The 27,713-nt window shown below is 42.4% G+C and overlaps 1 protein-coding gene across 3 annotated transcripts in view; it reads left to right on the forward strand.

Moving 5' to 3' along the window:
* ROBO1 (roundabout guidance receptor 1) overlaps positions 1-27,713 on the forward strand; it is a 1,035,646-nt gene that overhangs the window by 779,917 nt on the left and 228,016 nt on the right. The gene's annotated exons all lie outside the window — the stretch shown is intronic.

The following is a 27,713-nucleotide window of genomic DNA, read 5'->3' on the forward strand; positions in this document are numbered from 1 at the left end:
CAACCCGGCAGCACCCCAGCTGCTCTGCCCCCCAGGTCCTTATTCAGCCGCTGCTGGTCAGTTTCAGCAGTGGCTGAATCAGGACGCCTGGGGCAGAGCAGCTGGGGTGCTGCTGGGTTGGTCCAGTAGCGCCAAGGAGCGAGGAGCGGTGCTACTGGAGCAACCCAGCAGCACCCCAGCTGCTCTGCCCCAGGCGTCCCCAAGTCAGCCGCTGCTGAAACTGACCAGCGCTGACTACAGGAAGCCCGAGGCAGAGTTGCTCTGCCCCAGGCTTCCTGGAATCAGCCGCTGATCAGTTTCAGCAGCAGCTGACTTGGGGACGCTTGGGGTTCTTAAGTTGAATCTGTATGTAAGTCAGAACTGGCGGTCAGTTTCAGCAGCGGCTGAATCGGGACGCCAGTTCCGACTTACATACAGATTCAACTTAAGAACAAACCTAGAGTCCCTATCTTGTACGTAACCCGGGGACTGCCTGTATAACCATGGTAAGCCCACATCTTGAATACTGCATACAGATGTGGTCACCTCATCTCAAAAAAGATATATTGGCATTGGAAAAGGTTCAGAAAAGGGCAACAAAAATGATTAGGGGTATGGAACGGGTCCCATATAAAGAGAGATTAAATAGACTGGGACTTTTCATTTTAGAAAAGAGGAGACTAAGGGTACGTCTAGATTACATGCCTCTGTCACCAGAGGCATGTAGATTAGGCTACCAGACATAGGAAAATGAAGAGGCGATTTAAATAATCGCCGCTTCATTTAAATTTACGTGGCTGCCGCGCTGAGCCGACAAACAGCTGATCAGCTGTTTGTCGGCTCAGCGCGATAGTCTGGACGCGCGGGTGTCAACATCAAAGGTATTTGTCGATCACCCAGGTATGCCTCCTGGGATAAGGTATATGTGGGTAGTCGACAAATACCTTTGATGTCGACACCCCGCGCGTCCAGACTATCGCGCTGTGCCGACAAACAGCTGATCAGCTGTTTGTTGGCTCAGCGCGGCAGCCATGTAAATTTAAATGAAGCGGCGATTATTTAAATCGCCACTTCATTTTCCTGTGCCTGGTAGCCTAATCTACATGCCTCTGGTGACAGAGGCATGTAGTCTAGACGTACCCTAAGGGGGAGATGATAGAGGTCTATGAATTCATGACAGGTGTGAAAAAAGTGAATAAGGAAAAGTTATTTACTTGTTCCCATAATATAAGAGCTAGAGGTCACCAAATGAAATTAATAAGAAGCAGGTTTAAAACAAACAAAATGACGTTTTTTTTAATGCAGTACACAGTCAACCTTTGCAACTTTTGCCAGAGGATGTTGTGAAGACTAGGACTTTAACAGGGTTAAAAAAGAACTACCTGTAGATAAATTCATGGATGTTAGGTCCATCAATGGCTATTAGCTAGGGTGGGTTGGAATAGTGTTCCTAGCCTCTGTTTGTCTGGAAATGGATGACAAGAGACGGATCACATGATGCTTACCTGTTCTGCTCCCTCCCTCTGGGTAGGGTTGCCAGTTGTCTGGTTTTCGCCCCAACAGTTTGATATTTTGGCCTTCCATCTGGTTAAAAAAAAAAAGAATACTGGACATGTAAAATGTCCGGTATTTTTTGTTTTCCTGGGATGGATGGCTTGCGGCGTCTGTGAGGGAGGCAGGAGCGAGGACCGCGATAATTTAAAGGCTCAGCGGCCTTTTTTTTTCTCCTTCAAAAAGATCCATCTGAGAATGGATTGAGAACATCTTGGGTTATTGAAGGTTATTTTCTTTTCAGAACAGGAGAAAATATACATTAACAGTTAGATTTACTTCAGTAAAGCAATGTACTGTAGATGTGCCACAAGTGGCATGCAGGATGATTTTGAGTGGCATGCAGGAAGGGCCTTGCACAAACAAGTTGAAGGTGGGGATTTGGGGCCCTTTGAGTCTTTGCACATACTAGGGACACAGGTATCTGGAAATAGAAGTGAGTAAGTTAAATCTTGGCATGCCACTTCTGAAAGGTTGCTAACTCCTGATCTAATATACATGAGACTTTCTAATATCTCAGACTCCTACCAGCTGATTTCACTGTGTTTCCATGATGAATCTCCAATAGTTCATTTATAATAGAGGAAGGCTATGTCATCAGGCCTGCAGGCTGTGTATAATTATGTAGAGTTGTACTATCCCTTATTGATTGCTGCTGATGTCCCTCTAATGGAGTAAGCCTCATATTGTGCATTTGTATTTCTCATACAGGATCTGTGTAGCCCCATACTATATTAGGTGCTTGCAGATGCACACAGCCATGTCAAATAGTTACTATCAACCCTGCTCAAAAGATACTTCATTGTGGACTCTCGACTAGGAGACACTAGTCCTTACAACTGTAGTTGTCCCAGATATGAAAATGAAGTGTATTACTTCAATATCGCAGTGATGGGTTTACTAGAAATATGCAGGTAAACTAATATCTTTAGATTTTCCTTTTACAAATACCATCGCTTTATAGAATACTATGACAAGCTAACATACAACTAGCAGATGTGATTATGTAGAAGCCAGATCTCATGATGCTAGAATATCATTTGAGGAAATGAGATTAAGTATAATATTAATATACCAAAAGGGAATCCTAGCTAGACCTCACTGTTTGGCTAGCAAGTATAGGTCACATTACAGGTTGTACCTCCCTTAACTGGAACTCTCTGGTCCAGCAACGTCCATGGCCCGACACTAACAACAGATGTTCCTGGGCCACAGAACCCAGGAACAAGGAGTTCTGATGGTGGGGCAGGAGTGCCATGGGGGTCACTGGTGACTCAGCTTGGAGCCCCAGTCTGTGTGTTTGGGGAAAAAAATGGCACAGTGGGGAGTTCTCACCCCATCAGTGGCTGTGGAGCTCCAGCCCTAGCAGTGGCCAGGGAACTCTTGCCTTAGACACAGAGTTCCAGCCCTGGCTGTGCAGCTCTGGCTCAGCCACAGAGCCAGGTGGCTGTGGAGCTCTCCCTTGGCCACGGAGCCCTGTCCCCAGCCAAGGAGCCAGGCAGCTGCAGAGCTCTGCCCCAACTGTGGATCTCCGGCTGCAGTGCTTCGGTCTCAGGAGCACCAGAGCTAGAGGCATCTAGAGAGCCCCCGGGGACTGGGGCAACAGCAGAGGCAGGCTAGAACCCTAACCCAGTGAGGTCCAACCTGTAGTATTCCAGACTCCATAGTTCTCTTTGCCCTGGAGTAACTAGATGCCCCTGCTAAACCAGCGGTCGTAATAACAACCATAGATTTACCATCTGCCACCTTTCTAGGCAAATAAAGATTTAATGCCTAAGATGGATTTTCAATTTCTATCCTGGGTTCTGCCACAAGTGTCTGTATATTATTATTGTCTTTACATTTTTCCATTTATAAAGCAAGAGTGCAACAGACTTCTGAAATTCTGCATTTTGCACTAATTCCCATCAGTTCCCTGTAATCTGTGTGCTTGTGCAGCTACTCAGACAGTCATATACTGTCCTGCTGGTTAGCAGAATGCCCACAGATAAGTATTTTTTTCTCCTGGTGGGTACATTTGCAAATGCCTGAGTGAACATAAAAATGATTCTGCATATGGATGGAAAGAATCTGCAAATGGATGAAAAAGATTAAGGAGAACGATTCCTGGGCAGCAAATATAGTACCATTACACTATCCTTCCTGACTGTGTTGTCCCTTTGCATTTGGATCATTCTGCTTACTTTCCCAAGGCATACAGGAACTAAAGGATTCAATGAAACTGTGATATGGACTGCTAGGGAAGCTCCGATCAGAAAGTATTTTGCCAATGACACTTGGAATAGACAAGACAAGTGATTGCAGAAAACAGGTCCAGTTCTGCATCCCTTTGTGCTCTAGTTTTACATGATATCTGTAAAACTAGACATGCATCTGACGAAGTGGGTCTTTGCCCACGAAAGCTTATGCTCCAACACTTCAGTTAGTCTATAAGGTGCCACAGGACTCCTCGCCGTTTTTGCATGATATCTGTGTGTGGGCAATTGTAGAGATTTGTGACTGTTACGTGAACTAGCTTCTGAGCTACCTATACGCAGTATATTTTGAGGACTATCTTTTGGCCAACAGAAGGTTCTTGTAGGCCTTTGTCCCCATGCCATGGATTGTCTGTTACAATATCTATTGCTGAAATAGATAAATAAGATTCCAACATCAAAGACAAACAAAAAAAGATCAGCAACCTAAATGCCTGTACATCTGCTAAAATATTGTGTCATACAAAAGGCCCATCTTTTTTTTCCCAAAAGAAAAATCATTAAGCAAAAAAATCAGACATTCTGCCTCCAAATCTCAATTTCTCTCGTTTGTGTTCCTTATCAAGTATCAAATTAAGGCCAGGTCTTTGTAACCTGCCCCTAAAGATTAGAAATGTTATCTGTTTCAGACTATGTAAAGAATGTGTTCAGTGGGTAAAGGGCACCTCAGGTCTAGCATATGGCTTCAGGTTTGTCAAATTGTTAATTCATTCTGGCCTGGTTTCCCCCTAGTTTGGTAAGTGAGGGTATGTCTACACTACCCCGCTAGTTCGAACTAGCAGGGTAATGTAGGCATACCGCACTTGCAAATGAAGCCCGGGATTTGAATTTCCCGGGCTTCATTTGCATAAGCGGGGCGCCGCCATTTTTAAAACCCCGCTCGTTCGAACCCCGTGCAGCGTGGCTACACGGGGCACGAACTAGGTAGTTCGAACTAGGCTTCCTAGTTCGAACTACCGTTACTCCTCATTCCACGAGGAGTAACGGTAGTTTGAACTAGGAGGCCTAGTTCGAACTACCTAGTTCGTGCCCCATGTAGCCGCGCTGCACGTGGTTCAAATGAGCGGGGTTTTAAAAATGGCGGTGCCCCGCTTATGCAAATGAAGCCCGGGAAATTCAAATCCCGGGCTTCATTTGCAAGTGCGGTATGCCTACATTACCCTCCTAGTTCGAACTAGGAGGGTAGCGTAGACATACCCTGAGAGACTCTAGTGAAGTGGGTGGAACTAAAATAGTATTTTCAGTTTTAAAGATATTCTCAGTCTCAGTGGTATTCCCAAACATTATTGCTATAATTAGTACTATTTATTTTTGTTTGTTTATGATGGTATGATTGGGATACACACAAAAAGATGGTTCTTGTCGCAAAAGACTTACAATATGGATATATGATCTGGCATAACAGGGAGCCACAGTAATCCACCAGAAGAAGCAGTGGTAACAGAGACACAATTGCATTAATTTGCCAAGTCCACAGCACTCCCAAAGCATGGCTATTGTTGAGATGTGTGTAGACATTGCATTAGAGATAGCGTTTTTAGGGAGGATTTGTAGAAGGAGAATGTAATCGTTTTGAAGATTTTTAGGGAAAAGCCTTCCTAAGCTTTTGGAGTGGGAAAACTCGGGTAAGGGGCAGTTAACGCTGGCAGTAATTGACAGGCAGGAATTGACATCTATGTAGTGTTTAACAGATGACACCTAGGGAGATGTTAAGCCATGAAAGACCTTGAAAATAAAGTTCAGAATAGAGAAAACTAGTGGAACAGAACTCTTGAAGCAGAATGAACTCTTTACCAAAGTCCACTGTTTGGGTGTCTGAGTGAACCAAAGATTTGTATTTTCTGTTCTGTGTAATTTTTTCTAAAAGTTATGTTTTAGGCTAATGTTCCTCATTTCAGCCCAGAAGCAGTTCATTTTTGGGCAACAAAAATGTGATAATGCAAACCAGAATGGGATTCTATCGAGACTTGAGGAATATGGGGGCTGGGGAGGAGGAATATTAACAATTTTTTAAAGATACTGTTTTGTGCTTTTATAATGTCAACAGCTTAGTTGTAGGGATGTTAAAATGTGTTTAATCAAGTAAACGTGTAACCTCAGAAAATATTAGAGGTTATATAGCTACGCATTCCGGACCCCTCCCCCCAGCAGCATAAGGCAGAGGTGCGTTGGGGGGAGAGGAGGTGGCTCCCCAGGGAACCAGTGTGTCCTAGGAGCTGGCTTTTAAGCTGATTGCCTGTACAAACTGGGAGCCTGAGTGTAACTATGAAGGTTGACTGATAAGGCCAGGCTCATTGGTTAACCATGTACATCCCTGCTATGTTGCATATGTAGTTGTGAAAGAAAAATACAGTAAAACCTGTTATCCGGCATGGTCGGGGATTAGGATGTTCTGGTTATCTAAAAATTCCGGTTATCTAAGAGTCCCATCAACCTAGGAAAAACCAATGAACAATAATAGTAAAACTCAAGTTTTTAATATTGCTAGTTTTGTAGTGTGAGGCAGTTGGTAGTTTTGTAGTTCTATTTTGAGTTAAAGATGATTAGTACTTCTTAAATAAAACATTGTTAAGCCAATCATGGTAAACCAAGCCAGGCCTGTGTGCCTGAAGATGTGACAGTATTGTGGCAGGGGTCAATCCGGTTAACAAAGTTTTCTGGATAACAGAGTGCTGGATAACAAAGTCACTGTATATGCTTTTGCTTTGTTTTGCCTTGAACACATTTTATTTGAAAAGAAGCTGCAGGGCTTTGAATATGGTGATATAGTTATGCAAGATTTCTTTAACATCAAGGAAACACAGGTTGGACCTCCTTGGTCCGGTACCTGACCAGCCCTGAAGGAGAGAATTTGCTGGACTATAGGAGGCACTGCTACTGGCCTCCAAGTTGTCACCTGCTGTCGCCCCAGTAGGCACCCTGATTCCTGTGCCGCCACTAGCCTAGTCAGGCTACTTGCCCAGCAGCTACTGGCTCCTCAGCTGGCTGGGCTGCCATGGAACCCTGGCCCCAATTTCTGGGGGAGATACCACAGGGTTTCAGCCCTGGCCCTGCACTGCCCGGGACTGCTGCGGGGCTCCAACTCCTCTTGCTGGGGGGCTGCTGCAGGGCTCTGATCCTGCTTGCTGGGGGCTGCCACAGAACTTCAGCCCTGGTCCTAGTCCTGGCTTTGTGCTTCCGGGGGCTGCCGCAGACCTCCAGACCTGACTGCTAGGGGGCTGCCACAGACTCTGGCCCTGGCTTGAGGCCCTTCGTCTTTTGGCCTCAGATGATCTTACTGGTGTAAGGCTCCTGGACTCTGATCCAGAAGCATCCATAGTTGCTGGACCAGAGAGTGCCAACTTTTGGAGGTGCAACCTCTAGTGTCTTTGACCATTCCTCATACTCTTCTTCTTTCTTTAATAATAAACTGTCTTTTTCTCCAAACCAATGTATGAGGTTTTTAAATTGCTGGCATAATGAATTCAAACAATATTTCGGCCAGTACAATTGCATCCTAGGATGAATTCATAGAGAATTATAGCAAGTTTGACCATGTTCTCTTACTGTAGTTCTTGGATGTTAGAGAAGAATTACTGTTGTGCATAGAGCTGGTCCTTTTTGCTTTTAAATGCTAACTGTATTTAGAAATGTGTAGTTCATGGATGGGTTGCTAGTTGTGAAAATTTGGCTATGTTGCTATAGTTTGAACCTCTATAAACTGGACTTTTCTCATCTGGCAACATGTGTAGTCTGGCATTCCTGTGAGTGCTCCAGGTCTGGAGCACTCACAGGAAAAAAACAGGGCCCCTGTGCTCAGTAACTCCTCCTCTGCCTTCCCAAAATTTCCGGATCACAGCAAATAGCTCATTTTGGCATTCAAGCTCAGAGAAGAAGGGGGAGGAGTAGGGACCAACGGAGGTGCTCAGGAAAAGAGACAGGATGGCTGAAGTGATAAGAACCTGGAGTGCAGTACTGTGGCTGGTGGTAGAGCCACACAGCCACGGAGCCAGAGGTCAAGCCAGAAGCTGTCGGGTAGGGGCCAGGAAAACAAGCCAGAAGCTCCGTTCCTCACCCCTAATTTCAGGGCTCTTCAGCCACTCTCTTGTTTCCTTCTAACCCCCCTCCCCTCCGCCTGACCATCATTCCCACTCTGTCAATGCTGGCCCTGCTGCTGTTCCTGAACTTATTGGGGACCAGTCAAGTCCTGAGGGTGCTGGACTAGGGACGTTCACCCTGTACATCCTTCTTTATGATCACAATGGCTTCTGCTTTTAATGATTTGATACATACAGCGCTCTTGGGCTGAAAAATTTGATTGGAGGCAGATAGGATAACTACGATAGAAAAAGTTGAATTACCTCAAGATTAATAATGTCATTTTGTGTGGTAATTTATTTTCTTTGTTTTAATTACTAACCTTTTTGAATTTATGTGCTTAAGAATTAAACCTAGGATTTTCAAAAGCACACAGCAGTGGCCTAATTCTTTTCCAACTGAAGTCAATGGTAAAACTCTCAGGGCTGGATTTAATGGAACTAAGCCGATTTACACCATATGCGAATCTGGTGCTCATTAACTTCAATAGTAGCACAGTTAGCCAACATTGAGTGCTTTTGAAAATCCCACCTTAATTTGGGACTAAGTGCTCTGGAAAGAGAAGATATGAAAGGCAAGTAACAGTAAATACAAAACAAATAAAACATCTGGCTTATATTGACAGAAGAGCGATGCAAATGTCCCACATCTCCAAGTGCACCTGAATATTACTGCTTCTTCAGTGTTTGTTGTTTTCTGTGTTGATACATTTCTGAACCTTGGATGCATTTTATGTGACATACAGTATCTATAGAGCCAGATGTTGAGTTGTTCACTTGTGTTTTCAGTTGGTACATTTGGTTTTCATTGAATCTGTATGGTTGGGTGGTGGTGCTGTTTGAGGGTTGAAGGTACAGAAAAGCTTCTCTGTATTAAAGGCAAGATTGAACATCCAAATAGACTTCTGACCAATCTGCAAAGCAACTAGGCAATCTCATTGACAGATGTGGTTTCAAGAACTGCCTTTGACTGCAGCTGTTAAAGAATATCTGCTGTGAATAGGAAATTATGTGAAGTGTAGCTTTGATATTTGGAAGCATCTTCATTTCTTGGTTCAAAGACTATTTTTTTAAAATGATGAATAGCCAGTTACTTTTTTATCTTAAAGAATTATTCACTATACCACTCACTCTTTGTAATCACTTTTTTTTAGCAGAAAGTGAAGTATTTAACTGGCCATTTACTTAAAAAAATAAATTCTGCAATTTAAGTTGCATTCCCCCACATTTTGAACATAGCATCATGAAAACTCAAGTTCAGATTTAAGACAATGTAAAGGAGCACTACAAGTTTTGCTCCCTGTTACTCTGGTGTAAATTTAGGGCACTTTCACTTAGTTAAAGTGCAGATGGAAGCAACATTTATTTCATTTGAATAGCTTAGTATGAACTAGTAAACAAGTTATATATAAAACTAGCCAATTAGCCCGTCATTAGAATGGATTTTCAGGTCTTCTCTCCTGAGCGTGCACTCTCGCGTGCTCTCTCTCTCTCTCTCTCTCTCTCTCTCTCTCTCTCTCTCCTACTGCCTACCCCCCTCTCTCAGCTCTCCTCCATCTCCTGCCTCTCTCTCCATCTCTTTCTTTCTCTTCTCCCCCTCCTGCCTCTCACTCTCCCTTTCTCTTCTCCTCCTCCTCCTCCTCCTGCCTCTCTCTCCCCTCTGTCTTTCCCCGTCCCCCTTCCCCTTCCCTCCCACCGTGGCGCTTGGCGGAGTGCTGCCTCCTCAGCCAGGCTGCCGCTGCCCTTCCATGTATGTCACTGCCCTTCCTTCCGCTCCCACCGCATGGGAGCCCAAACGGCCCCTTGCACTGCTGGCTCCCCCGGCGGCCCGGCTGAGGGGCACACCACTCTGCTGAGTGCCACAGTGGGAGGGGAAGGGGGGCTGTGACGTAAACAGCCCCACTCCCTGGCCGTGTATGTCACTGCTCCGCCTCCTTTCACTCCCTCCGTGGTGGCTCGGCTGAGTGTTGCATGCTCAGCCGGGCCGCCGTGGAGGAGGAGGGGCGGGGCGGTGACGTACACGGCCAGGGGGTGGGGCTCTCTATGTCACCGCTCCTCCCTCCCCTCTCCCGTGGCAGCCCCGCTGTGGGGCGCACCACTTAGCGCCACAGCGGGAGGAGGAAGGGGGGTCGGTGATGAACACGGCCCCGCCCCTTCGCCATATACATCACCACCCCGCCCCCCTTCCTGTCCCACCAGGCCCACCTGAGCACCTTTGTGGTCCGGCTGTGGCCAGTGGTTGCACCCCTTCCCCCCCGGCCAGGTCTGCTTCCTGCCCTCCTCCTCTTGTCCAGCCTCACGGCCCCCGATCCCCCCCAGCTCTGCTTCCCACCCCCTCTTCCTGCTGGCCAGCCCCACAGCCCCCCCAGGCGCCCCCCCGCCAGCGCTACTTCCCTCCCCCCTTCCTCCAGGCCCTCCATCCTCCCCTACACCCCCCGATTCCCTCCCAGCTCTACTTCCCACCCTCCTTCCGGCCAGCCCCGCCCCCTTCCTCTCCCTGCGTGGTGCCCTGCTCCCCTTCCCCTTCCTCCCCACCCCTCTGTAGCACGCTGCGCCACTCCCAGCTGAGTGGCGCTCCCGCCGGGCCCCGGAGAGGGAGCAAGCGGCAGCAAGTGGTCCTTTGGGGTCCATGCTCCTCAGTGGTGCTCAACTGGGCCCTGGCGGGGGAACAAGTGGCGGCAAGAAGGGGAGCAAGTGCTGCTCAGGTGGGTGCGGCGGGAACAGCGGTCAGCTGGGACTGGGGCAGCAAGCGGCCGTTTGGGGTCCACGCTCCGCACGCGTGGGTGCCCGCTCAGCTGTGAGCAGCGCAGCACGCCACAGCGCACCATGGAGGGAGGGGAAGGGGGCGGGGCTGGCTGGAAGGGGAGTGGAAAGCAAAGCTGGGGGCGGGATTGGGGGCTGTGGGGCTGGAGGGAAGGATGGGGGTGGAGGAAGGGGGAAGGGAAGCACCACTGGTGGGGGGGGTAACCAGGGGGCTGTGCGGCCCGAACTGTCATGGAGTGAGGGGAAGGGGGGCGGGGCGCTGACGTACACAGCCAGGGGGCGTGGCCGTGTACATCAGCGTTACAGACACTGAGCTACTCTATATATGATACTTTAAAATGGCATGGCTATATAGTTCTCGGTGTATAGTTAACATGCTTTAATAAGGAAAAACATATTTTTTTCTCTGCTTAGGCTACCCTAAAAAGATGCATATGCCAGAAAAAAAGTCCTCTTTCAAATTTTAAAGACGGAATTAAGATTTGAGCAACAAAACTCACTTTGACTTTAATAAGAGTCATGTGACTAAAATGCTGTAGTTCTTGGAAAATAGACGCATTATTGTACTGGAATGAGCTCTGTGATTGCTCAGAGAGAAAACATGGATTTTTTGCAGCTTGAACTAAATTTTCTATTCTTGAAAAGTTTTTCTCAGTTTTTATCATAAGCTTTCCAACATGAGATGAAAGTTGGCTTTGCATAACAAGATATTTAAAATGAAGTTTTTGCTGTATAATAATTTTCAAAGCAGTGAGAGCTCTCTGTTTGTGCTTGTGGGTACAGGCAGCTTGTGTAGTCACTCACCCCTCATGGGGCATGCCATGCAGAGACACACATGCTGGCCCCAGTAGCTGGCCCCTTTGAGCAGTGTGTGAGGTCACTGCAGACAGGAAGCCTGCCCAAATATCCCACTGAGCTGCTGTCTGGGAGCTGCCTGGGAGAGGCACTTCTTGGCCAGATCCTGTACCTGACACCCCTCTCATACCCTAACCCGCTGCCCCAGTTCACAATCCAAACCATCTGCATCCTGTCCTGCTCCCCCCGCCACCGCTCACAAACTCTTCCTGCTCCAAGTCACAACCCAAACACCTACACCTCCTCCTGCATCTCTGCCCCAGGTCACAACTCCCTCCTACATCTCCCCCCCAGGTCATAATTCACTCCTGCACCTAAACCCCCTCCCACACCCCACACTCTTTCCTGCATCATAATATCGTGCCCCAGATCATAATCCCCATAAACTCCCTTCCAGACTCCACACCCTTTCCTGCCCCTCAGTCCCCTACCCCAAGCTTCTTTCTGCACTCCACTTTTGTCCCAGACCTTCCACCGTTTCCATTTATATCATAGAAAAGTGTAGTTCTTGACCAAATTCTTCAAGTGTCCCACAGAAAGGATTATTGTCCACTCCTGGTCTAACTGCTCACTGTATTGGGTGGGGAAGGCATTTTCCTCTAGGTCAGATTGCCATAGTCCTTGGAGTGTTTGCCTTCCTCTGCAGCCTGGGTCATAGGGTGACTTGCTGGTTTAAACAAGTATAAATGGTGGATTCTCTATAACTTGAGGTCTCTAAGTTTTGGGGGCTTCTGAACTCAGCCAGAGGTTAGGTGTCCATTACAGAAGTAGGTGGGTAAGTTTCTGTGGCCTGCACTGTTCAGGATTTCAGACTAGATCATCAAGATGGTTCCTTCTGACCTTAAAGTTTATGAATCTGTGGGAAGAGACTTATTACAATACTTCACGTTGATAGTATCTAAGGGTATGTCTAAACTACATGGCTCTGTCAATGGAGCCATGTAGATTTGTTTGTTCGGCAAAGGGAAATGAAGCCGCGATTTAAATAATCGCGTCTTCATTTAAATTTAAATGGCTGCCGCGCTGAGTCGACAAATAACTGATTAGCTGTTTGTTGGCTCAGTGCGCTAGTCTGGACGCTCCCCTGCCAACATGAAAGCCCTTTATCGACCTCCCCGGTAAACCTCTTCCTACAAGGCATAACAGGGAGGTCGATAAGGGGAGGTCAGGTCAGTGCGGGAGCATCCAGACTAGCAAACAGCGGATCAGCTATTTGTCGGCTCAGCGCGGCAGCCATTTAAATTTAAAAGAAGCCGCGATTATTTAAATCGCGGCTTCATTTCCCTTTGCCGATCAGCCTAATCTACATGGCTCCATTGATGGAACCATGTAGCTTAGACACACCCTAAGTCCGTGGTCACCAAACAGCAGATTGCGATCTACTGGTAGATCTCAGGGGCTCTAAGAGTAGCTCTGGAGCCCTCTCTGAACTGCGCACCTGAGCAGTACATTTACATTATATTTCCTCATTTGAGGAGCAGCTACTCACCGAGCAACAACACAGGTGAGTAGCTGCAAGGAATGGTGGGAGCTGGGAGGCCAGGAGGGCTGAAACACCCCAGCAAGCTGACTGTGGCTTTCAGCTGAAAGCGGCTGCCCCGCACTCCAGCTGATCGGCGGCTTCTCCTCTGCGCCTACCCACATGGAGCTTGGTGCACCCTGGCTGAGCGCCATGGCCAGCTGGCCGGGCAGCCACTTCTCTTCCCTGCGTTCAGCCCAAGGAGGCTGCGTCTAGCCAAGCTTCCCAGGCTGAGCACAGGATCACAGATGCCCATCTGATGGACTGTATACGACTAGCAATCTCAGACTACAACCCAGACTTCAAGACACTGGCAGATACTGTTCAGTCACAGGTGTCACACTGAGACTTTGTTATTGGAAGAAAAAATATATAATTATCAATACTTGATTTTAGATTTACAAAATAGCAGAGAATAAAATGTATAATTGTAAATGCTTCATTTGACATTTAAATAGCATCAATTAAGAATAGACCATTTATTTCATAACTATAAACATGTGATTTTAATTTTATATATTGCATAATTTAAAAATAAACTGTTTAAGAGAATGTATAAGGGCTGGGGATAGCAAGTGATGGACAGGAGAATAGAGAGGGTGGGGCTTCAAGGAAGGGGCGGGGCGGTAGATCTTCGCCTGTTCTGAGACTTAAAAAGTGATCTTGGGTGTAAAAAGGTTGGAGACCACTGCCCTAAGTGATGTAAAGAGTGCTTGTCATGACGGAATCTGTAGTCTCTTTTAGAGAATTATAATATGCAAATCAAATAAAAAAGTATAACAAAGCAACAATACCATTAGCTACAGCTACTTAAAAATTTTTCATGCTGCCAGGAAAATATGACCTGTAAAATAGTGTTTGAATTCAGCTATCGTAGTTTCCTCTCATATATAATCTTAAAGGAATGTGAGGTTAGTTCCTGTTAAATCACACCGAAAATGACACTGCTCATTTTGTTTGCTTAATTACATTTAAAATGAAATTTATTATAAACATACATGGGTGATAAAAAGACAAGGCTGAAATTCCAATATGATCCAATCTTCTTATCTAGCACTTGTTACAATGATATGTGGTCACTGATTGTTCTGAGAGCTCTACAATACCTGTCAAATATAAGTGAGGTTTCAGCCTTAAGACATTTGTCACTAGGGTTTGGAGTGGGTACGAAATTAAATGGTATAGTAAAAGATGCTCTTTTCAAGGCTTCAGTTGCTAATTGATGTTGAAGATGTCAAACTAATAAGTCAAAACATTTTTCTTTAGAGTTAAAATAATATAGCATGACAAGAAACTATCATGATTTACTGTTTTTAATTATGAAGAATGCAAAACTCTGCCAACCCCACATTTACTGCGATCGCACTCATGTAATTGCATTGCAAAAGGCCGCTAACCTCTCTTATTGCCCCATCCTCGTATCATCTTCATTTCGTTTGCTCTGTGATTCTCCAAATAATTTGAAGTGCATAGATAGCATAAAATGGTTATATCATTAAATTCAGACGCTGTTACAACTTTATAGATTTCATGTGGGTGTTTTTCAGAAAGTCAGGAATGTCTTACATTTATACAACAGTTACCTTCAAACAGCAGTAGTCTCCATGACTCTCATATACTCAGCCTAGTTATAGCAGCTGTAGGAATGGGGAGGAACACGTTGTCTTAGTTTCCACTGACAAAAACACAGAAGCAATACGAAATGGTAACACTGGCATGCTAGAATAGCTCTCTCTATGTTGATATCAATAGTTCCAGCTATTAAAGTTCAGACCCTGCAGACATTCACGAGGAAAGAGATTTTTAAAAAAAAAAGTCTTTAGCATTAAAAAAGCAAGCATTGCCCAGACAGGTCTGGATCCTTAAAATGCCATTTAATCCACAGGAAGGGAGTGCCTCTTATACAGGACTTCAGTGTTACTAAAGTTAATCCTGTGGATCAGGAATATCCTCTGTAGCACAAATAAAATATTGAGCATTCAAGACTATTCTTTGTATATTTTTATAGAACCCTCATTGCTATAATATTAGTATTTTTTAAGAAGCATTAAAGCAGGGGTCGGCAATGTACAGGACACATGCTATAGGAGAAACACAAGATGATTTTCAGTGGCACGCGCAATGAACGGGTGCCTCCTTGCTCCCACCACCTGTTACAGGGAGCCCTTGCTGGTGATCCATCACTGTGCCTACCTCAAGACTGGAGCCAGCACCAGCTTCCTGGGGCGGGGCGAAGCCCTGAGGCTCTGCATCAGACCCGACTTGCAGAGAAACATGCATGCTGTGCTCCTTTCCTCCCAGCAGGAAAAGCTGGAGTGTAGCTCAGGGCAGGAGACCAAGCTGGGTGCACTGTGAAGAGCACCCCTCATCTCCTCCCAAGACAGCAGCGCAGCCCAGGGCAGGAGGGTTAAATCTTGCCACGCCACTTTGGTAAGGTTGCCAACCCCTGCATTAACGTGGCATAGCCAGTATGTGTGTGTGTAGGAGGGATTCCTTCTCTCTTCCTCTCTCTGGGGGATAATTTGATGTAGCATTTTGTTCTGAAGTGCTGGTGGTGATTTTTCGAAACAGCTATGTTGTTATTATGTGCTTATGTTACAAAACACATCTAGAGAGTGCACACTGAAGTTGGACCAGAAAGTGGTGAGGTTTTCAGTGCTCATTGGTTCATATAGGAGTGTAGGCATAACATTTTACTTACAGGGATGATTTGATTTCCCAAGATCTAGATTCTTAAAGGCAGTGTGGTCTGTAGATAATGCTCAGGACCTGAGTTTTAATTCTGCCTCTGCCACTGACATGATATATGGTTCTGGCACATTACTTAACTTTCCTGTGTCTCAAGGTCCTCCATTGTAACCATGTTTTTAAAAAATATTTGTGATATCTGAATAAAAGGCACTATGTGAATACAAAACATTAAGATCATTTTTAGTTATTACCTCTAAAACTTGTTGATATAGCTCTGAGGTTCTACTGTATATCAAAGATGCATTGAACAAGCACAAACTTTCTAGTTGTCAATCTTCTATTATTTGATTGGGAAAAATATTGTTAAACCATCCACTAAAGACATTCACGCTACACAGAATAAAGTTAATATACTATTTACCTAATGATTATTTTCAAAAGTGATCCATTGTATTTAAAATAAATTCTAAAATCCACATTTAATGGGTTCCTTAGCTAAAGTTAATAATGTTTATATAATAATATTTAGAATGTGTTTTTATTTTAATTTTAGTGGGGGAAAAACTGAACATTTTGACCAAATACTGTATGGCTACGTCTACACTGGCCCCTTTTCCGGAAGGGGCATGTAAATTTCACTAGTCGTCGTAGGGAAATCCGCGGGGATTTAAATATCCCCCGCGGCATTTAAATAAAAATGTCCGCCGCTTTTTTCCGGCTTTTAAAAAAGCCGTAAAAAGAGCGTCTAGACTGGCCCCGATCCTCCGGAAAAAGTGCCCTTTTCCGGAGGCTCTTATTCCTACTTTGAAGTCCTTCCTTTGAAGTAGGAATAAGACCCTCCGGAAAAGGGCACTTTTTCTGGAGGATCGGGGCCAGTCTAGACGCTCTTTTCCGGCTTTTTTAAAAGCCGGAAAAAAGCGGCGGACATTTTTATTTAAATGCCGCGGGGGATATTTAAATCCCCCGCGGATTTCCCTACGACAACTAGTGAAATTTACATGCCCCTTCCAGAAAAGGGGCCAGTGTAGACGTAGCCTATTAGTTAAAAGTATGGGTTTTTCAATTAACTATATTGTCTTTTTGGTAAGCTATTTTTGTTTGAAAAATGCCTAGCATATTCCAAATTCCTACTTCAATCCAAATAAATGAACAAATAAATGAATAGGAATCTTCAACATTGCTTTTTTTGAGCAGCTATCTGGAACTTCTATCTGCATACATTTATTAAGAAGGGTTGGCCAAGTGGGTATGAATTCATGTGTTCTGTGATATTTTTAAATAAAGTTGTATGCCTTCTGTTTTTGAATATCTAGGTGGTATTTAGGTCTGAAAATCCGAAGTTAATTTCTTAAATCCGATGCTTAGATTACTAACTAAAAATACTATCCCTTTCCTAGGTGCTGATTACCTCTAGTTTGTACTGAATTCCTGGGGTTTCATAGGCTGTTGGCACCCACAAATATCAAGCTCCTTATATGTATTTAGGAATCAATCTTCAGATGTCCAAATTTGGAAGTTATTGTCCAAAACTTTTTACATCTTTTTTTCTGAGGTTGTTTTTTTCTCCCACTTTTTTTTTTGTAACTGGTTAAAGATTAATTATCTAATTAGAAATGAAAATTTCCAGAGAGCTTACACTCAGACTAGCTTCCCCTACTCCTTTAACTTGGTCATTGGTAAGAGATGGCATCTGAAGACCAAAACATCTGCAGAAATACACTAAAATGATTTCCAGCCCCACCCAAATTGGCATAGGAAGTAGCAATAAAGAAATTGACAAGGTAAGACCATATTTCTCATTCAACACTTAATTTATCTTTTGGAAGAGCTGAAGTTCTTTATGGCTAATTGCCCCCTAATGGGAGTTTGGCTCAGTCAGTAGAATGCTTTATTTAAACAAAAGGCAAACATAGGTGAATTCTGCTCATCGCTTTGTAGTACATTTTAAAAATATGGAATTCTAAGAGATCTAAACCATAACTTAATATCTATGCCCTTTGTCTTTAAATTAATAATCTAATACCTATGCCCTTTGTCTTTAAATTAATAATCCTTTTGCATTTCATTTGCATTCCTAATGGATATGTATTTGTGTCTCTGTGTTTAACATATAGCTAACCATATAATTAGGTTCTTCCAAAATGTTTAGTTTGATTGTCTACTAAGTTGAAATGCAGAATATTAATGTAGTATTTAGAAATACAATGAAACATGCCTTTCCCAATCAGTTACATACAGACAGCTTGGAACTCTTAAGTTGGTATAATTAATCTGTTAGTCATATTGCCTCTGTAACACTAAGGGTGTATCATTTCCCTGTAGGGAAATTATTGCTTTGTAATATAATACTAAGTGGTCCCTGCAGAAAAATTGAAAGGTAGTATTGCAGTGAGAATAGTAGAGATGATTATTTCATATGTTTTATTTTACATTATTTCAATTTTAATAAATGTTAGCAAAGTTGATTATGAAGTATGTGGCATTAAGTCACTATGGGTATGTCTACACTACCCCGCTAGTTCGAACTAGCGGGGTAATGTATGCATACCGCACTTGCTAATGAAGCCCGGGATTTGAATTTCCCGGGCTTCATTAGCATAAGCGGGGAGCCGCCATTTTTAAATCCCCGCTGCTTCGAACCCCGTGTAGCGCGGCTACACGGGGCTCGAACTAGGTAGTTCGGACTAGGGTCCTATTCCGAACTACCGGTACTCCTCGTGAAACGAGGTGTACCGGTAGTTCGGAATAGGCACCCTAGTCCGAACTACCTAGTTCGAGCCCCGTGTAGCCGCGCTACACGGGGTTCGAAGCAGCGGGGATTTAAAAATGGCGGCTCCCCGCTTATGCTAATGAAGCCCGGGAAATTCAAATCCCGGGCTTCATTAGCAAGTGCGGTATGCATACATTACCCTCCTAGTTCGAACTAGGAGGGTAGTGTAGACATACCCTATCTTAGAGGTTAGCCACTGGATTGGGTTTTTAAACAATTTATGGTTTATTTCAGTGTATTTTGTGCCCTGACTAGAAACCTATCCACTTGCATTGTGCTTGAGTAGTTTCTATTCATGTTGATACGTCTAACAACAGCATTACTTTGAAATAACTTGTGTTATTTCAAAATAACATAGTCCACATCTACACAGCGGGCAGTTATTTCAAAATAATGTCAAAATACTGTCAGGCTGGAGGGCTCTTACTCCGACTCCTGTAATCCTCATTGTATGAGGAGTAAGGGAAGTCAGAGAAAGAGTGCTCTATCTCAAAATCAGTGCTGTGTAGACACTCCCAGTTTTGAAATAACCTACACAATTGACATCGCTCAATTTGCATAGCTTATTTTGAATTAAGCCCTGCTGTGTAGACACATTCTTTAATAGTGAACAAAATTTTCCCTTAATCTCTTTGGGAAACTGAACACTAGTGTAATTTTAAGGTGATCAAACATAAATTGTATAGATTTCAATGATATTCAAATGAAAAAAAATTGTTCCAGTCTCAACTCATGTAATACATATTGAAAGAGTGAAAAGAAATAAGACTTTAGGCAGTTTACTCTGGCTATGTTGTGCCTTGTTAAAGCAGCAAAACTCATATGTAATACATATTTGTATGCACTTCCACATAATAGCTGATTCAGTCTTTTGCTCTACTCTATAGAGTTACCATTAATCTGTTCATGCAGACAGTTTGGTGAATAATTAACCAAGATAGCACTTTATATGGAATCACAGCCAGATAAAGAGCCTATTTTTAATTTTGCCATATTTTAAATGTTTGTGTTCTGACCTTAAATTGATTTTAATATACAGCATTTGAAGAATGAATACTTAGCTTTATGAATTTATCATAAATAAAGAAAAATGTGTATACTCTGTAGAAGTCTCCAACATCTTCTTGGAAATGAAATACTGTATTTTTGAAAGGTAGTTGTGGTGTTTTTTTAACTTAAGGTTACAATAGAATGACTTCAAAGAGTTTTGCTATTTCAGCAGATAAGAGCAACTCCCTTAGGCCATCTCAGGCAGCTTAGGGATGGTCATTCAGTAGCAGATAAGGAAGCCTCTGAAGTTAATGAGTAATTCTGACTTTTTTGGGGGGGGGGGATGCTTTTAATTTTTATTCTAGGACAACTTCAGCTTTGATAGCTTAGTTACTTGTAAACACTCTGGAGGAAGTGACAATAAGTTTGCAATTATTTTACGACATGATGATGTTATTTCATTACCACTATTGTGCCATTGTTATAAGTCTCCCCTCACCCCCCCCCCAAAAAAAAGATAAGGGCTTATTAGGTCACCTAGCCATTCCATTGCCAATATAGGACATCTCCCTAGATTGTTAAAATGAAGTACAGTTTCATATTACTCTAACAGCAGCCTTCACCACTTCTCTTGGCGGAGTATTCCACAGGCTAATTGAACAATCTTTGGTTATTCCCCCTCCAGTGTAGACTCTCTTTTTCTGTGGTTAATCCAGTCATTCTTAGGCTATTTCTTTCAGATAGAGGCGGCAGGGGGAGGGTCGGGGGAAGAAGATGGATGTACTTAAAAGTAGCAGCGCCGCACAGAGCTGACAGTTAGCTGCTCCATGCGGCAGTGCCACTTTGAATGCTGCAGGGAGCCCAACGTTAAGCTCCTTGCGGCATTTCAAAGTAGCAGCACCACATGGAGCCTGGAATCAGCAGGGGAGTCCCCAGCTGACCCAGGGCTCCATGCGGAACTACAATTTTGAATCGCCACCATGGTGTTTCAAAGTGGTAGCGCCACACGGAGCCTGGGTTCAACAGGGGAGTCCCCAGCTGACCCCAGGCTTGGCACTTTCACCTTTGAAGTGTAGCAACAACCTTAAGGCTTAAGGCTGTTGCTACACTTCAAAGGCAGAGGTGCCCTATCAACTAATCAAATAGTTGATGCAAAAATGCTTTGACTATTTGATTAGTCAGTTACCCAACACTTAACATACTTAGAGTGCAGACTATGGGATGGGGACGGAGATGTTCAGGAGGGGGCTCCAGTCTGGGGCAGTGGGTTTAGATGCAGGAGGGCGTGTGGGCAGCAGGAAGATGTTTGGAGGGGGTGAGGGTTGCTTATTTCAGGTGGCTTCAGGAAGTGGCATCATGCTCTTACAGTCCCTAAATAAAAGGGGGTGAGTGATCAAATTGTACTGGCCGCTGCCCACAACTGCCACCCTTGCAGTTCCCATTGTCTGTGATTTGTGATGCGCTGCAACTGGACTTTTAATGGCCTGGTCAGCAGTGCTTACCCAGGCTGCCAGGGTCCATTTTCAATTGAGCATTCCACTAAAATACTGGCACCTGGCATCCCGAGCAGCTGACTGATGTTTTGAAAGCACCACTACACTTGAGTTAAGGGCTTTTGAGTGTGGATGGAACTCTAGATAGGCAGCCCTTGAATTACAACTCTTCAGTGAGAAAAACCCTTAGCAATACTTTCTGAATACCCTTCCTTTGTTGATACCGTTTTTGATAAAAGACATATATTGGTCTGTGTTGTCCCCCAGCATCATAGAGAGAGTTAAAAAGTAGCTGATCAATGACATGTGATCTTTATATGTAGATTCAGTTTCATTTTATTTAAAATTAATAGAAACAAATTCAGTTGGTAGGTGTTTAATATAGAACAAAATCATTTATCATGAATTACAGTGTTACATTTATTTAAACTATTGTGCAGATCTGAAGGAGCTGTAAATTAAAATGATGTCTTGAGTGACACAAAGGCAAATAAGTTAAATCAATACCCTATTTTTTCCACAAAAGAAAATACCTTTAAAACAAATTTGGGTCTTTGAAAAGCATTGCCATATTTCTAGAGACATACATATTTTTATTGGAGTTATTACAATCCTCCCACATGAGGAAGAGAGGTAAATTAAACTCTTCCATTTGGAAGATAGAGAACATAAGCTGTGTTTTCCCATCCCTCCTCTTTCACCCCAAGAATATATATTGACTTCAGCAATCACAGAAATCAAATTATATATCACTTATTTTTAGAGTGGTTTTCTTCACAATACAAGTCTTTACATTTTAAGTCCAGAAAGGATCTTTCTTATCATCTGGTTGTACTTGGTGCATATGATAGGCCATAGAATTTCACCTAATAATTTTTCCATCAAACCCATAACTTGTAGCTGAGCTAGAGCATATGCTCTATAAAAGCATCCAATTAATTAAAAGAATTCAAGTAATGGAAAATCCAATTTTTTACTGTTAAAAATATACAGCCTATGTCTGATTTGAAATTTGTCTTGTTCTAATTTTCAGTGATTGGACGTTTCTATTATATTACAGAACTCTTTTCTCTCAGAAATTGTTTTCTCATGTAGGTACATATTTATCTATGGCAGTGGTGCTGTAAGTTTGATTTACCATACTTATGGCAGGTCAGTGTTTTTTAAAAAAATCTAATAAAGTTCACAATTTAACTGTAGAGTTATTATAGTTTTTTAGTAGTTTACAGGGCAAAATCAGTTCTTCTCTCTTTTCTCCTTATAGAATCATAGAACACTAGAACTGGAAGGGACCTTGAGTGATCATCGATTCCAGTCCCCTGCCCCCACGGCAGGACCCCCTACCATCTAGATCATCCCTGATAGATGTCTATCCGACCTGCTCTTAAATATCTAGAGAGATGGAGATTCCACAATTCCCCTAGGCAATTTATTCCAGTTTTTAACCACCTTGACAGTTAGGAAGTTTTTCCTAATGTTGAACCTAAATCTTCCTTGCTGCAGTTTAAGCCCGTATATACATATATAAAAGTACAATGAAAACTCTGTGCATGTGGATATTAAGATTAGTGAAGAAGTATGGTTTGCATTTTCTCAATATGTGGATGACCCCTTGCTCTAAATTTCCATTTTTCTGAGTCCCCAGAAGGTTCCATTCTTTCTTTTTAAATGCAAAGCTTTTCATCTTTATTCATTTCTTTGTCTGACAGATCAACTTATTGCACTTTGCTCTACAGAGGATACCTCTGAACCATTCAGCTAGTGCAGAAAGAGAGGCAGCTCACTTAGTAAATATTTCTTCCTACTAATACAGGGGATCAATGCTGTAAATCCAAGTTATGTTTCAAAAAACTTGGACTTAATAGCAAAACAACTTAAAATGGGGAATTTTCCCCCCGCAGCTGACTTCCATTTAAGCAAATTGGGGGGAGTGTTTTGCACAACTTATAGTGGGGACTGGGAGGACTTATAATGCATCAGTTCCTACAAATGGCAACGACTTTAGTGTGGAAAGGATGTATACTGGGGCGACTTATAGCGGGGACCTCCTGTATATTGAACCTGTGCTCTGCCCACCCTGTCTGCTAGTTAATTTCTAATTAGATTTCTTCAGGTCAAGGTGTATCTCTTTGTATAGATTTTAACAGCACAGAACACAATAGACCATGTCCCCACAAAGGTTTCCAATATTTAAGTATTTGACGTATGAAGTTGTAAATGAGTCCTGATTGCTTGAGATCACCCACCATCCTCCTCGGATACAGAGAATCTGTGAGGTTCTAACTAACGTATCACTGGTGGTTTAAAGTGGAGGGGGTTGGAGCAAAGGTCCTTTCCATATATTTTCCACAGATGGTCCTGTTTTCTTGTCCTAAGTAATCTGGGTTGCATTCACATTGAACTAGAGCAGTGGTCCCCAAGTCGGTGCCCGCGGGCACCATGGCGCCCAATGGGGCATTTATGTGCGCCCACCTAGTGACCAGGGCCGGCCCAAGCCATTCTTGCGTCCCGGGCGCGTGGCGCAAGCGTGGCCCTGCCCCTGGGCACCTAGCAGCCCCAAAAGGTTGGGGACCACTGAACTAGAGGAGGAAGGCCCACCTTATCATTATGACTTTTTTGTGGACCTGCTTATTTAACTATCCAATAATTCTTATATTTCTGCCAATTTTCCATATTTTTCATCCTGTCAAGCTTTCTCTTTTCTGTTAAGGTAAATACATAAGAGAGCATCAGAGGCATAACTTACGACTTGGAAAGAAGTAGCTCTCTAACTTAAGGAGCTGAATCTTTAGTATTGAAGACATGTCCAAAATAGCTTGATTAAAGACAGCAGAATTGAGTTTTTGCCATTAGAATAGAAAGACTGAATTGTTACTGAAAAGTCGTGAAGGAGGGGATTCTGGCATTTGTGGTGAAAGGAAATTGAAAAGAAACAGAACATTTGGATTCATGTTTCATGAAATAATGTGTGTGACAGGATAGGAAGGCAGTCTGAGGGAAAATTGACATAATTTTTTCCAAGGATTGGGAAAGGCCAGATAAATATGTCATTATTAACAATTGCACTTTTGTACACTTAGAGAAAAAGATGCAGAACCATTTGTAAGTATTAATTTGCAGTGGCTTTAAAAGAAAGTCTGTTTTGTGACATAAACATGAAGCTCTCATTTAACTTTATGAGCACATATTAATTATAAAACTTTATTTGAATGCTCTGCAGATATGTAACAGCAGTTATCCATTCCGTTTCATGCATTTTAATTGTAAATCTTTAAAATATTTTCAACCTATTTTTATTACAGCTGCAATAAAATCCTAAAGTCAGAATCTTACAAATATAAAGTGAATTGGGGATGGAAGGCGGGGGTGGGGAGACGGGACAGCAGCAGATGAAAAAAGTTACATTGGTGATAGCCAGACTGTGTGCAAAAACAGTGAAATACTATTGAAAAATACAACAGATGTGGATTTATAAAAACATCAGTTAAGGTGTTCCTAGAGAAATTTTTTCTAGTGAGCTAGCAAGATAAGTATGAATAAAACCATGCTTTAGTGTTTGTGATACTCCCCCACTTGCTAACCCAAATAAAATCAACATTTACTGCAATGATAAATCAAACAACATTCAGTCTTTGATTTGATAGATGTAACTGGATGAACCTGTGTTTAAATCAGAGACATAATATTACATATAGTGTAGCAAAATCTACTAATAAAACTATGAATTATTTAGTTCTTGTAATGTGTAAGAACAGATATGGTAAATTACAGAACTGGGGAGTTAAACTCCAAAGTTTAGCAAACAAGAAGCCATTTTTATAAAAGTACCGTCATTCATCCAGCTACTTCACTAATTTTTCAACAGTGATTGCCTAAAACAGTGTTTCATCTGGTGGCTTTTATTTGACTCTCTTACAGCTTGAGTATTGGTTTGCCCCACTTAGCTAAAAGTGAAAACAGTTATTTGTCTACTATCCAATCACACAACATCAGATCTCAAACTGAAGCAATTCTTCTTGTTACTATGAATTAATTGGTTTAATAAACACTGTGACCTTGATTCAGTTAGATTCTTGGGGCTGTTCATAATTTTATGGTTATGAATAATTTCACTGACTTCAGTGTTTAAATACCTTGGTAATTAACAGTCTGTATCAGGAGAGGACAAATTGGAAGGAGAAGATCCTGATTTTAAAATAAGGTGGAACCTCTCTCATCCATCAACATCCATGGTCCTGCATGATTTTAGTTAGCCAGGTGTCCACTTATCATGTGTGGGGCCATGTTTCCAGTGGTCTCAAAGGGAACCCTCAGCTGGGAACCCTGATGGAAGCAGGGCTGGTGTCAGCCAGAGGGAATCCCTGGCTCTGACCAGGAATCCCAGCGGCAACAGGGCCAGTGGGAAGCCCCTGGCCATCTGGGAACTCTTTCAGAGAGAGGCCAGGAGAAGCTGGGGAGAATCCCAGCCCAAGGAGGCTGACCCTGGGAGCCAGCAGCAGGGAGGGAAGTCCAGGCTCCGGGGATGCCCACAGCCCAGAGAGGAGCCTTGACCTCCCCTTGTTCATGCTCCCAAGGGTGCTGGACTAGGGAGGTCCAACCTGTATAACCATAATGTAATTTTTAAAATATATTCAGCATTTGGTAATGCATTGACAGCTGTCTCATTGGTGCTTTGTTTTTATACCTACACCGAATTTTTGTTCTTCATTATAATAAGCATTAGTTGTTGGCAAATAAACCATAATCTCCCAGCTAAATTAATATTCAGGAAGACACAGACACACACAATCAGTGACAGCCAGGAGCATGCTTTTAACAATGTTAGTCATTAGTACTGCTACTTTGAAAAAGATTATGTGAGCAACAGTTTACGGCATGCTGAAACACATTAGATTAATTTTACTTATACGTTTAAATTAACTGAAAATATGTAGCTGACAACATAAATATTAGGTTTACCCAATCTTTTTCAAGATGATCTTTGAAGATATTAATAGTGAAAACCTATGTTAAAATACTATATGGGTACATTTGGTTTTAAGTGAATAAGGGACAAGATCTTTCAGAATTTCTTTTGTTAATCCAAGGGTTGGGAAACAGTTCATTCTGACAGAGGCAGAGAGGGGGAGGCAGCACTACAGACACAGTGCTGGAGAAGGTGCTTGTAAGCCAGCTCCCCCCCAGCACTGGCTCCTGTTGTCCCCTCCCCTTGCTGCCTCTCATAGTCAATACTCCAGTCAACTACTTGCTAACATCCCTACAGTAAACCAGCGAATCTTCATTGAGAAACTGGAATCCTTTCATGTACATTTTGGAAATTTTCTGATTTCAATTTCCTTGTTGTGTATAAAATTTCATGCGAGGAAAGAAATTCTCTTTCTCAGAAGGAATCTTTATCTTCATCTGTGAGAGGGATTCATGTTTGGCTACAGTTGAGAATATTAATTTTGTTTCAGCAGTTGTCATTTCTTATATACTTGCCCAGAATTCTTGTAGTCTTATTCCATTTTAAAGTGTGTGTACTAAGCCAGCATTTTCTAAATAATTTTTCCAACATTTGTCCATTTTTTTATCATTCTCTCACTTAGCTTCTTGGTGTTTAATAAAGTTCATAATTTTTAAATGACATTAATTGCTAAATTTTGTATAGATGCACTAAAATGCACACTCTTCAGTGCTCCACTTTTTGACGGTTCCAGTATTTTATCAAAGCCATCAGTAATTGCACTGTACATACAAGTAACAAATTAGCCCGTAGCAGGGCTCACAGAGAGTGTTCTCTGACAGCCTGCTTGCAGTCAGTTGTAGGACTGGGCTTTTAGTTGCATTCTATGCATTTATTCTCAATATTATTTCTCATTAGTCTCTATGAATTGTAACGACAACACCAGATTTTTAAATATTGATGAAATTAATGGTATAAGTAAAAGAAAAATAGTTCGTCTTGTTGAATGGATTTTAAATAACTGGGTTTAATGCAGGATGGACTAATTTCAAACAAAATGAATGAAACACTGACTTTAATTGTGATGTAAATCAGCAGATAGGAAACCTTGATTTAAGTAAGCTATTTTAATTGTGTTTTGTATTTGTACTTTTCATTTTTTTTGCCTATGGAAAGGTTCATTCTCATTGTTTGGTAACCATTAAAACAAAACATGTTGACTTTCAACTAAACATAGCTTTTACATTAAATGTGTTGCTTCTTTGGCTAACTAGGAGGATATAATATAGCTACACAAATTTAACACTTACACAACTTATCTTATATTCATTAAGATTCTTAATTTTTACACTTTCATTATGTTAGAACATGGTCAATGATGCTTTTCTTTCACTGTGTTATGATTATTTTATATATCAAGCTGTATTTGGATGCAAATTAAAATTAATTCAGTTATGCAAAAACAGCATTTTAAATGTTATCAGTAGTAATAGTTAAATGAAATTACCTTAAACGTGCTGAATATAGAAGAGAAAAGGTTTATCAAATATGTTTTGCATTTGAAACTAATTTATAGAATAAAGGAAGAATTAGTGAATTATTAACTTAATTGAAAAATTAGAGAATTGGACTAATTGATTCTGGTTGCCATTTCCTCCAGCATTTTTAGTACTAGTAGATCTTGTCCTCTCAAAGCTATGACTTTTCTTGGCAGAAAGAGGTTGAAGCCTCAATGAAGAAACTGTGGAGGTTAGGCACACAACAGTATCTGTTTATCTATATTAAGTAGTCACAGGCTTGTGCTTGTAGCACAGGAGGGGAGACTT

This window comes from Pelodiscus sinensis, chromosome 1 (assembly GCF_049634645.1).
Source record: "Pelodiscus sinensis isolate JC-2024 chromosome 1, ASM4963464v1, whole genome shotgun sequence".
NCBI lineage: Eukaryota > Metazoa > Chordata > Testudines > Trionychidae > Pelodiscus > Pelodiscus sinensis.